The sequence below is a fragment of the Palaemon carinicauda genome, chromosome 5 (assembly GCF_036898095.1).
Source record: "Palaemon carinicauda isolate YSFRI2023 chromosome 5, ASM3689809v2, whole genome shotgun sequence".
Lineage (NCBI taxonomy): Eukaryota > Metazoa > Arthropoda > Malacostraca > Decapoda > Palaemonidae > Palaemon > Palaemon carinicauda.
The window spans coordinates 138,055,038-138,067,161 of record NC_090729.1 but is presented as its reverse complement, the minus strand read 5'-3'; the positions used below and the strand labels follow the sequence as shown (position 1 = coordinate 138,067,161).

The window sequence follows — 12,124 nt, the reverse complement described above, 5'->3', positions numbered from 1 at the left end:
ATACCTGCATTCACACGATAAACAATACACATACTTATGATACAATAACCTCATATGCACCATTCTTATTAGATATTTTAAATTTTCCTACATTACAGCCAACTGTTCAAGGGTCAGCCATGACACCTTGTCAATTCGTAGGACGACAGATATCTGCATTCACACGATGAACATTACACATACTTATGATAACAATATAGTGAGTTAATAACTAATAATCAGAACTTATCCTCTTACGAACTACAGTATTTGCTATCACCTGTGCTTCAGCCCGGCATTTGCAAGCAACAGTATCGACCCAGAAAAGATAGAATAAAACAATAACAGGTGCCAGTCCCCACTTGTCAAATGTATTGTGTCTTGAACTATCTTGTGTATTTAAACCAAAATATGTTATGTTATCTTAAACTATCTTGATTGTGCTAAGCACTATATATATTGGCATCACCAGTGGAAAATTCCCTCAGATAGACTGGAATTATGAGCTACTGGTGGGCTTATTTAGCATATTCAGAGCACGAATAACCCTTTACATCGAGGATTTGGAAGATGAGGACCTGAACAAGGCAGCAACCAAGATCAAAACTGCCCTTGGTGATGAAGATATGTGGCTTATCCTTGCAAGTGGCCTCACTCACGAAGAGCAGGGAGAATCGTGCAAAGTGGGGTCTCTGATTAAAAGAGAAGTAAAGGCCTCTTACCAGATTAACCTCCGAGTCCATCGCCTATAGTTCACCAGCTCAAAACAGAAAGCTGAAGAACCCATCTGCCAGCTTCAATTATATCACTGAGAAAAGGCAACCAAGTGCTATTTTCAAAAGGATGAGCTCAATGAGACTGATCAAAATAGTGATCCTTCATACGTCATACAATGAATTCAGTAAAGATTTATTGACCAAAAAGGGGTACCCAGTTAGCAAATTCCTAAAAATGGTTAGAGAGTCCCAAGCTATCTATGCTTCCACATCTCTAAAGAACATGTCCCTGCAACCAAATGCAACTGCCAGGTCAATGAGCTTCAGCACTGACGCAACATGAAAGGTCAACAACTTCCCTTTCATAGGACAAGACCTAAACGAAGCCAAAATGCTGTGCGCTCTAGTCCTGCATATAATGAAAATTGCAACACATGCAAAGCCAAGGGTCACTGGAGTAAGGTTTAAGGCAAAAAAGGGAGGAAAATCCACATCATCTAGTGTACTGAAATAAATAACAGAACTTCACCCAGACCAACATGGATCTCAAAGGCAAAAATCCTGTAGAAGATGAGTTTGTGACTGAATTCTTTTATATAACAACCTCAGACACTGGGATTGCAACTCTCTCAATCTCTGACAACAATGGCTTCTCCACTTTACAATTGTCCGCGGTCTGCTATGCATCAAAGCGGACATTGCCTCTGCTGGTTACACTCAGCTCCTGCATATATACAAGCAGATGCTCAGTGATTCTACGATCAGAGAGGTCTTCCAACAAGAATTAACCATGTGCCCTAGCTTGTACTGTGAAGACCAAATAAAATGATTTTCTCAATCAAACTTCCCATATGAAGGAACTCTCAGCGAACAGGTCAAGCAGCAAAGTTCTATGTTGTAGATATGTCCAGCCCAGCAATTCTTGTCTGATCCTGCTGGGCATTCGGTAAAGTAATTCTTATCCTGCATACACTAGCAACGACATTTCAGGAAGAAATTATGCCTCTAGCATCTATAGAGAAGCTGAAATCTTCCCAAAAGAACTCCTTTCACACTATAAGCAATTTAAGAGACCCAGGACAACTCCACTTTAAAGCTGATGTGATGTCTTTCTGTCTTCTTTCCCATCGATATTCCTACATTTATGGGTCAGATGAGCCTTCTCCAATGCCTTCTATCAAAGTCATTTTTTTTCCAGCAAACCTCTTTTCTCCGGGAGTGATCCAAAAGAGCTAGGTCCAAAAGAGCTAGGCCCAAAAGAGCTAGTACAATTGAGCTAGTGCGACAAAATAGCTAGTTATTTTTTGGTTAACAGCTCATTTTGTACCAGCTCAAATATATAACTAGCTATTTTGTCACATTAGCGATTTTGGTACTAGCTATTATGGAACTAGCTATTTTGTCGCACTAGCTCAATTGTACTAGCTCTTTTGGGCCTAGCTCTTTTGGACCTAGCTATAATGTCGCACACTCCTTTTCTCCATATCATACTTCACCTTATCTCGCCATCTAATTCTCTGTGTCCATTTTAAACTCCCCACCCCCCAAGGTTGCTCAAAAAAACTCCTTACTCCCTCCCTACCATACGTGCTAAACATGTGCCCACACTATCTCAGTTGAGACTCTCTTATTATTTCTGTAATATTCACTAAGTCTGCCATTCTTCTTATTTCATGGTTTTGTAATTTTTCAACCAGTGATATTCCCATAATCCATATCAGCATTATCATCTCTGTTCTCTCAAGCTTTGCTTCCTATTTTCTGTTTCAGCCTCACATCCTCTCGCCTGACTTATAGTAGATCCCAAGTATCTAAAGTTTTCCACCTGTTTTATAACCAAGCATCTACTTTCTGTATAGCTATCCTGTCCCTACCTTCCTCACTGTTTACCAATGCTTCAGTCTTATTCACATCTACTCTCAAACCACCCCAATCCAAAGTCTTTTGCCACTTTACAACCCTTTTCTGTAAGTCTTCCTAATTTTCAGCGGTAATCATCAAATTATCTGCATATATTAACTCCCATTAGTCATTTTTTCCTGATCTATTCATTTAACACATCCACGACCACTGCAAATGAAAATAGGCTTAAGGCTGACCCCTGGTGTAATCCAGCACTAACTTAAAAATTTCTGTTTTCCAACAGCTGTTATTCATTCTGACCAACTTCCCTGGGATTTTCCTCTCCCTTAAGCACCAAAACATCACTTCTCTTAGTATGCTACTATAAGCTTTCATTTGATCTACAAAAGCAAGAAGAGCTTCTGGTTTCCCTATAGCCTCTTTTCCGGTAGCTGCCGTACTATAAAGATGGCATCCACAGTCTCTCTCCCCCTCATGAATCCCTACTGCTGTTTTCCAATCTTTACAATCTATCTCAATCTCTCATCTAGTATTCTCTAAAAAAACTTTCAAACCATGCTCTGTTACTTTAAACCCCTTGTAGTTACCACATTCCATGATATCACCTTTCTGCTTAAATACAGATACCATTAAACTCTCCCCCCAGTCTTTAGGCATTATTTCTTCTTCCCATATTGGTTATAATAAATCCAGCATCCAGTCTTCCTCCTCTATAGTTATCTTGATAATTTCAATTCGAAACAGTGATGGAAATGGCTTTTTACCATTTAACTCAATATCTGCTTCACTTCTGTATTCCATATCTCTATTGCTGGCCCCTACACCAATTGTGCTTCTCCCAGTTCCTCCCTCACATTTTCAGCATTCAATAGTTGTTCAAAATATTCTCTTTATGTCCTCTTAATGTTTTCCTCCCTATGCAACATATTCCCTTCTTGATTCTTGATAACCCATAGTTTCCCCGAATTCTGTCTTTGTCTTTTCTTCAAGTTTGAAATCTTATAGCTATCTATTTTTACTTCTCTTGTTTAATTTATCCCACCAACACGTTTCTCCTTTTGGCACACCGCATCTGCTGGTTCTTACCACTAATTACTGTTTCCCCTGCTCATATTCTTTTATAAACGCCAAGATGTTTTCCACTCCATTACCCTGTCCACTCTCTCAAGTTCAACCTTCCCAGTTGTTTCTCTCTCACAATATTCCTAATTCGCTCACCTTTTCTACTTTAAGGTCCCAAACCTTACTTCTAGATCTCCTTCTCTTCTTGTGTTTCTTTCATTTTCAAATCCATCACTACTAGTCTATGTTGTTTACCATATACTTCCCCAAAAAATAACTTAATAGTCCATCAGATTGCTTTCATCAGCCCCTCTCATCAGGATGTAATCTATTTGGTTTTCCACTACACTTTCATAAGTGATCAGGTATTCATCCAACTTCTGAAACCAGGTGTTCATATAACCCAATTCAAAATTCTGAGCCATCTCCAATATATATTTTCCATCTTCATTTCTCATTCCAAACACATGGCTTCCATGTACCTTCTCATATCCATCCCTTCTCTTCCCCACTCGGCCATTCATATCTGCTCCTATGATTACCTTCCCCTCATCTTTCACTGTTCTAATAGCTGCCTCTAACTCTTGTCTAGATAATTCTTTTTCTTGTTCTTGGCAACCCATCTGACGGACATATGCTGAAATTGTATTTACTATCTGACCCCCCTCTGAAAACCTATCATTTATACTCTTTACTTCTAACACCTATTATGACCCCAACTGCATTTCTGACCCGCTGTAATGGAGCTTATACCCATTTCCGATCTCTTCAGTTTTATTTCCCTTCCATCTTGCAGGACATATGTTTTCCTCCTCTCCATCACATTCACTATCTCCCTCAATCTTCCCGTTAGTGTACCAACATTCCAAGTACTTGCTCTGATCTTTCAATCTGTCGCCAGCTTCTTTGGTAACCGTCGTGAAACCTTCAGGACATTGTTCATTTATGAAGCCAGTAGGGGTATCCCAACATGCGCTACTTACAAGGGACGCCTTAGATGTATCCACATTTCTAATAGCAAAGGGCATGGTTTAAAATTTAGCAGAGGATTTTCACAATTGCATGCCCTTCTAGTCATCAACCACAGTTATTGGCGGTGGGCCTAGCCTTTGGCAAAATAGTCCAACTGCAAGGCAGTAGTTTCCACAGTTATTGGGAGTGCGCCTAGCCTTTTGCTAAAATGCAAAACTACAAGGCCTTTCTGTGACTCCCCCCCCCCCCATATAGTAAGCACAAAATAAGATTTAATTGGATATAATGAAAAACGAGGGTGTGATGTACTGAGTGAAAAACTACCCTGACTGGTGCAGTACCTGATCTAAGTCACTAAGCCAGACAGCAGCCTTTGCATCTATCTCGACCAAAAAAAGTTGAAGGAGAGTCTCAGGCGATAACCCAAGAAGATACCTACTCTTGAAAATTGCAATGCCACATTTGCAGGTGCCCAAATCTCAAAACTCAAAGCCAAGGCAGGATACTGGAGTAACCCACTCCATGAAGATTCTCAGCTGCTCACCACATTTCAGACAACCTTCAGCTGGTACTGCTGGACAAGACTGCCTTTTTTACTAAATGTAAACCTGGTTATATTCCAATCCAGGATGGATGAGATGTCAGAGGAATTATCTGGTGTCGCCTGCATCGCCGATGATCTGACACTAGGTGGCAAGACACAGCACAACACAATGACCACCTCTTGAAATTTCTCAACAAAGCAATCAAACTCCTTGAAATGCTGTATATCCCAAAGCGAAATATCCTCTTTCCGTAACCAAGAAAATTACTGACTTCTGCAAAATGGACATCCCAAAGTATAAAGAAATTTATTGTATCCTTGACCTCATGATCTACCCAAGCTCATTTATCCTAAACTTTGTGAACCAATCCAAGAACCTTCAACACCTAATGAGAGCAAACATTCCATTTCTATGGGAAGCAAATCATCAAATGTTCTTCAAGATGATAATACACCTGGTCCCAGTTAGCAGGGTATTAGCGCATTACAACCCCATAGAATCTCTCACTCAAGAAGTTAACATGTTTATGAAAGGTCTAGAAGCAGCCCTAACACAAAATGGAAGAGTAATTGTATTTACAACTAAATCCCTTGCCCAAACAGACACTGACTAAAGCAACACCGAAAAGCCTTGGGATTGGTATTTATTGGGCATTCAGTTTTGTTACAGATCACTTCCCCCTTGTTAACATCTGGGAGAAGCCTCTGGTAAGCGAGAGTAGATGGCCGATACCTGGATAACATCAACACAAACCAATATCCCTACTGAAAATCAAAACAAAGTGCCTTAATCAAATCAAAGAGATTAGCAGGGAGCCGATGCTTGCACTTCAAAGATGTCATTAACATTGGGAGGATAAACACCATTAACAAATATCACCCAGACATCTGTCAACTCTTCACCAAATGCCTAAAATATTATTATTACTATTACTATCATTATTACTAGCTAAGATACAATCCTAGTTGAAAAAGCAGAATGCTATAAGCTCAAGGGCTCCAACAGAGAAAAATAGCCCAGTTAGGAAAGGAAATGAGGAAATAAATAATCTACAAGCGAAGTAATGAACAATTCAGATAGAGTATTTGTGTATGCTTGTGTTCTTTGCATTCTGGGCTGACAAATCCCTTACATGTAAGACTACACTTCTTCAGGGAAAACTCTCTTCCCTGAGAATGTTTACACATCTACAGGCATTTGCAAACAACCCATGAACACTGAAACGAACTCACGCTTGCTAGCCGAGACAAAACTGCAGGGTTATTGCTGCAAATATGGTTTACTGCTGATCACTTGTGGCAGCTGCATGCCATCATTGTGCCCCTGTGCAAAACGAGTTCTTGTTGGACATCATATTTTGGGAAATGTAAATCTTTGGGGTTACTTTCTCGGGTTTGTTTCCCTGCGGAATGGAGAGCTCTTCGGAGCGCTCGCACAACAAACTTGAGAGACATTCCTAGCAAGATTAATTTTTGGAAGCCTCTAGTCCCAAGGGGATGGTGTCAGTTTCTGCTTACATTTACAAACAATAGCAAGTAAGTAATTACTTGAAGAGGACTCCTGTCTCGACCAAAAGGCGGGGCAGGCAAATATGTAATACCAACATAAGTGTGATAGCTACGTTAGCGGCATGTACTTTTTGCATGCCCGCACATGCTCGGGAAAATGTTAATGATGCTACAGCTAGTCAACAATCAATTTCTTTTGGCAATAATGGGATTTGTTGCTCATACATTATTCCCGCAAACAGGCTCAGGCTCTTTTTTCGAACACTTACCAGAGGCAAAGAAGTTACGCTTGCGCAACCGCATAAGGGCAAGACATCTTTTCTACCGTCAAGGATTATGTACCATCATACTATTAAAACTCAGTTCTAATAGATCAATAGTTTCGATGCCTATACAGTATGCCTTGCGGGAAGTCAGGTTATGCCTTATCCTCCTACCTTCCTGTAACCAGACATAGGTAGGCTACCCTCAAGTAGACTCTGCCTTCATTCTAGGTAGTTCCTTCCTGACATGAAGATTGGCCGCCTTAGCATTTAAAATACTTAAACTCTGAGACTTCGCATAAGCTAATCTGTTCCCGGTGATTAAACAATTGAAACTTAAGCCACTTTTGCCAATTAAAAATGAAGTAATACAAATGTTCCGGACACGACGAATCATTCGGGCTTTGCCCGTATGTTTGTCCCGCCTCCTTGGTCTATGTTACTGGTTTGTAGATGGACTTATGCATACATTACCTGTCCAACAATAGATTGAAGATATATCTCAATCCTGCCTTTCGGAAGTACTTGCCTGGGATCGGTCATTAGCAACTGGTCTCTTGTCTCAAGGCAATTACTAAGGAGATTCGCTGTAATCCCATCTTCCTCTAAGGAGTACTGGCTACCATGGTATTACCAATCTGTAAGCATTTTTACACGACCAACTCTTACAAAATTAAAGGCAATTGGAGGACAGGATTTCCCCTTGCAACATAGCAGTTGCGTGCAACTTGTTGCACGTCTCGACATCAATCAACTTGTGATGTTTAATTGGTAGGTAATCTCTTGGCCCCTTGGGATTAATCGATGAGACTTGACCTTTTGCCCGAGTCAAGGTTTCTTGTTCCACCCAGGGGAACTTGCCAACCATTTGTGCAGAGGGGAGCAACAGTCACAATCCCTGGGAAGTGTCAGCTACTGCACTGGATAATTGGCTGACCAAGTATCCCAGAACCCATCCGATTTTCCAATATATCGGAGGGGAAAATTTTTTCCTTGCGGATAAGTTGCTGGTACAACTAGTGTCCCTCAGCCTTAATAGCCTTTCCAGAGTGAATGCCTACCGAGCAAGAACGATGTGGGTGGACGAGCTCCTTTGACTGACGGAGGTCTGCGTATGATCTAAGTCACCCGCTATTTTAATAGTAAAGGTGGATACTTCATGGGACTTAACCTTAGTTAGTCTTTGGGTTCAAAGAGGGATACATTGTTACGTTCACTCTCTCTCACAATCCTCTAACTCTACATTTGACAATGTCAGATTCCTTTGCGAGGTAGCACCCTATCTAGAATATAGCGGACGAATCTTATGGAGCATGGCGCACTTTACCACCTAACGAGGTGGGTGGCCAAGCTCGCCCCTGACGAAGGTGGGCACCTCACTTCTGCTACGTGTGCTTAGTTTAAGATCTTCTTTTCTGGTCCTATAGAGCATGGGAACCTTCCTCTCTGCAGGACCACAATAATTTTATCATGTTCATTACAAGGCATTCACCATTTCACGCTGCATATTTGCCGTTTATTGCCGAATCCACACTATCAAAGCACTTAGAGAACAAGAAAGTATTCAGTTTCTTCTTGCAAGCCTTAATATCCTCAGTCTTTTGGCTGTCTAGTGGGAGATTATTGTATAGTCTCAGGGCTGCATATATGAAGGTTCCAGAGCCTACAGTAGACATACTGTATATCTACATTCCAATAATTTGAAACCATCTGTATCTATTCTTGTGCAAACACGATTTGTTGGCTGCACAATAGATATTTTGGGCGTCTGGCTCTGATAAATTGGCGGGTTATTTTACATATTTTAAACTCAATTCTTGCTGTAATAGACAGCCAGTATAAATCACTTAATGTAGGTGTGATCTATTCTCGGGGTGGGACACCTTTTATCAGTCTTACTATTCTGTTTGGTAATTTCTCAAGTTGCACTTTTTGGTAAATTATAGTAGATGGAGTTGCAATAGTCTGTCCAGGTAATAACAGTTTATCACATGTTTCTCTACAGAATGGTCATCCAGGTACTTCTTTGTAAAAGCAATGTTCCTAAGATGACAACCAGCAGTTTTTACTACATTATTTATTTATGCATTGAAAGACAAGTTACAGTCAAGTGATATGCCTAGACCACAAACTTTGATATTGGCCAGAGTTCTTATTTATGTTAATTGAATATCACCCAACTTTCTTAAGCTGATTTTTTTTAACCATCATAAACTCGGTTTTATTTCCATCTATATCATTTATGGAGAAGTAAAATTGTGTATCATCTTCAAATAGTTAGAACTTCACTCCATGCCTTTGTAGTATGACAGACCAGTAGTATAGATACAAAATAATATTTGGCCCAGTGCACTCCCTGAGGTACCCCTCGGTTTAAAGGTCATATAATGAATAAGAGTGACCAATTTGCACACAGTAATTTCTGTCAACTAAGTAGTCTTTTAGGTATTCAAAAGCTTGATCTTCAATATCAATGGAAAATAGATAATTTAGTAGCAGTTCATGCACAACTGTATGAAAAGCAGCACTAAGATCAAGCAATATTAAAATACCACATTGTTTTTATCCATCATTTGCAGCATATAATTTACAGCAGAATAGGTAGGTCACTCCGTCGACTCTAATTTTCTGTAAGCAGACTGGTTGTCCGGCGAAGCTTCTTTTCTTCTAAGTGACTAATTACTTGTTCAAGAATTACAGCAGACTGGTTGTCCGGCGAAGCTTCTATTTCTTCTAAGTGACTAATTACTTGTTCAAGAGTTACATATTTTACCATTTTTGAAATAAAAGATAGATTCGAAATAGGTCTATACAAGCTTAATTCTTGATAATCTAGAGAAATTTTCAGAACGGGTGCAACTGTAGCCATTTTCTCAGATTTGGGAAACTTACACTCATAGATGATTGTATTTGCTATTCTCGTAACTATATCAGCTAGACTAGAAACGTTTCTTTCTCCAGGTACTTCAGATAATGGTATTGGATCGATCTCACAGTTGGTTTTCTTTTCTCTCTTGATAATCCTGGGGACATCTTGTGTTATATTAATGAATCTCGTTAATTTTATTTGTGTACAGTATCTGGTGTATCACTAATCTGATGTTGAATATTTGTATATTACCTAGTTATATTTCAAATTTTGTTTGTAAAGAATACTGAAAAAAAAAAAAAATGCTAGTTCCTGGTAACCTTATTTTATTTATATTCCCCATCATACCATTTAGGAGACAATATAACTTATTTATGTCTGTTTCTCCATTGTGGATCTTTCTCTTATAGTATTCTATTTTTTCCCTTCTTAATAGGTAATTATATTAGCATATTGCAGTCTTGTATTCTACCTATGTTCTTTCAGTTTTTAACCGATTCCACTTTCTTTCTTTACTTCTTTTCCTTTTTTTCTCGCTAATGTTTACTATCAAACCAAGATCAGTCTTTAACAATTATAGTCTTTTCCATCAGTGGACATACAGTATCATATTCACGTTTACTCACCCTATTATTTATGGTTATGAGGCAGTCAACACACATAGACCCCAAAAAACTTTGGTTATCATGATCCCAGGGAATGCTGATAGCATCATTTCAATAAATACACAAGGGGAAAATTTTGATCTAATTCAAAAGTTTATTATATACATACATATATATCTATGTACATATATATATATATATATATATATATATATATATATATATATATATATAAATTTATATATATATATATATATATATATATATATATATATATATATATATATATATATATATATATATATATATGTCTATGCTACGTTTGACCATGCTAATCATGAGGTCCTTGTTTTTTAACTTATATTTGAGAGTGGGAGGATCTTTTCTTACCATTATTACTGAATTTATGAGTAATATATCGCAAAGACCTGTTGTTGATAGTGTACCAACCGCGTGTCACACGATCGTACATAGTAACGACATTTTTTTTTTTTTATATATTTTACTTTGTATCTTCTCTCTCCATCGCACTGATAGGGACCTGAATAAACATGTCTGTTTTTCTCACCATTAACTTTCAACAGAACCAGTTGTCGGTTGAACATGAAATTGCCTGTTATGTTTTTATGTCCTTTTTACCTGGACTTTATGTATATATAAGTTAATGTTCTGTAATAAAGTTACTCAGTTGTTTTCATCCTGCCTTCTTAGTCACAGCCTCTCTTGGCCTGTTACATTGGTGACCCCGGAAGTCGACTCGCTCCTCCCACCTTCCACCCCCCACCCCAAAAAAAATTTGGTACTATGGCTGACTCCACGGAAGTTGGTGCCGCCCCATTGAAACTTTCGCCGCTCGCCAGCAGAGAGGCGTTTGCTTGGTTTCAGCGCGCAGAAGTTCAGTTCTGCATCAAGGGCGTGACTCGCTCGACCACCAAAGCAGATTATGTTCTCGCAGCAATACACGAGGACACCTTCCCGGAGACACCCCAATAGCGTATGACACCCTCAAAACATACCTTCTGCAGCAGTACTCGCCGTCGCCAGCCGCTCGTATAGCAAAGCGTTTTCAGCTCTCCCAACAACCGTTCGGGGACCAAAGGGCTTCCCTCACCCTCAAGGAAATGACCCGTATCACTCGCCTGCAACCTGCTGCAGACGGCTCTCCTCATGAGGTGAACCTACTTTGTGCCCTTTGGATATGCCGTTTACCCAAACCTGTACGTGCTGCCATACCCGATGTCGATAGTTTACCCATAAAGGACTTGATGACCAAAGCCTACGCCCTTATGGACAGCCACATCACGACCTTCAAGACCTCCATCAACGCCTCCACTCCTGACAAAGAGGACGCCTATTCAACGTCAACTGAAGCTGACATACACGCCTACCCCATGACGTGCCGGAGCGGTGACAAAGCCACCCATCACCCACCCCTCGCTCGCGCCCCAACCAACGACTTCTACAGCCACTTACTGCCGCCCATCGGCCGCAGTTTTGCTACTACCACTACAGATTCGGGGCAGCCACAAAGAAATGTGCCAAGGATTGTCAGTGGCCAAAAAACGTGTAAGTAGGCCATCGCTCGTAGCGGTGGCCTCCCGTGTTTCTAATCATTTCTTTTTACATGATGCAGGAACGGGCATGCGATTTTTGGTAGACACGGGTGCTTGTCGTTCTCATTTGCCAAGGGAACTCTTCAGGACACGACGTAGTCTGTCTACGTCAGCCGACGTCCGACTGGT

General features: G+C 40.0%; 1 protein-coding gene across 1 annotated transcript in view; it reads right to left on the bottom strand.

Annotated features, from left to right (window-relative positions):
- Positions 1-12,124, bottom strand: part of LOC137641165 (lysosomal acid glucosylceramidase-like) — a 353,296-nt gene that overhangs the window by 27,747 nt on the left and 313,425 nt on the right. The window lies entirely within an intron of this gene.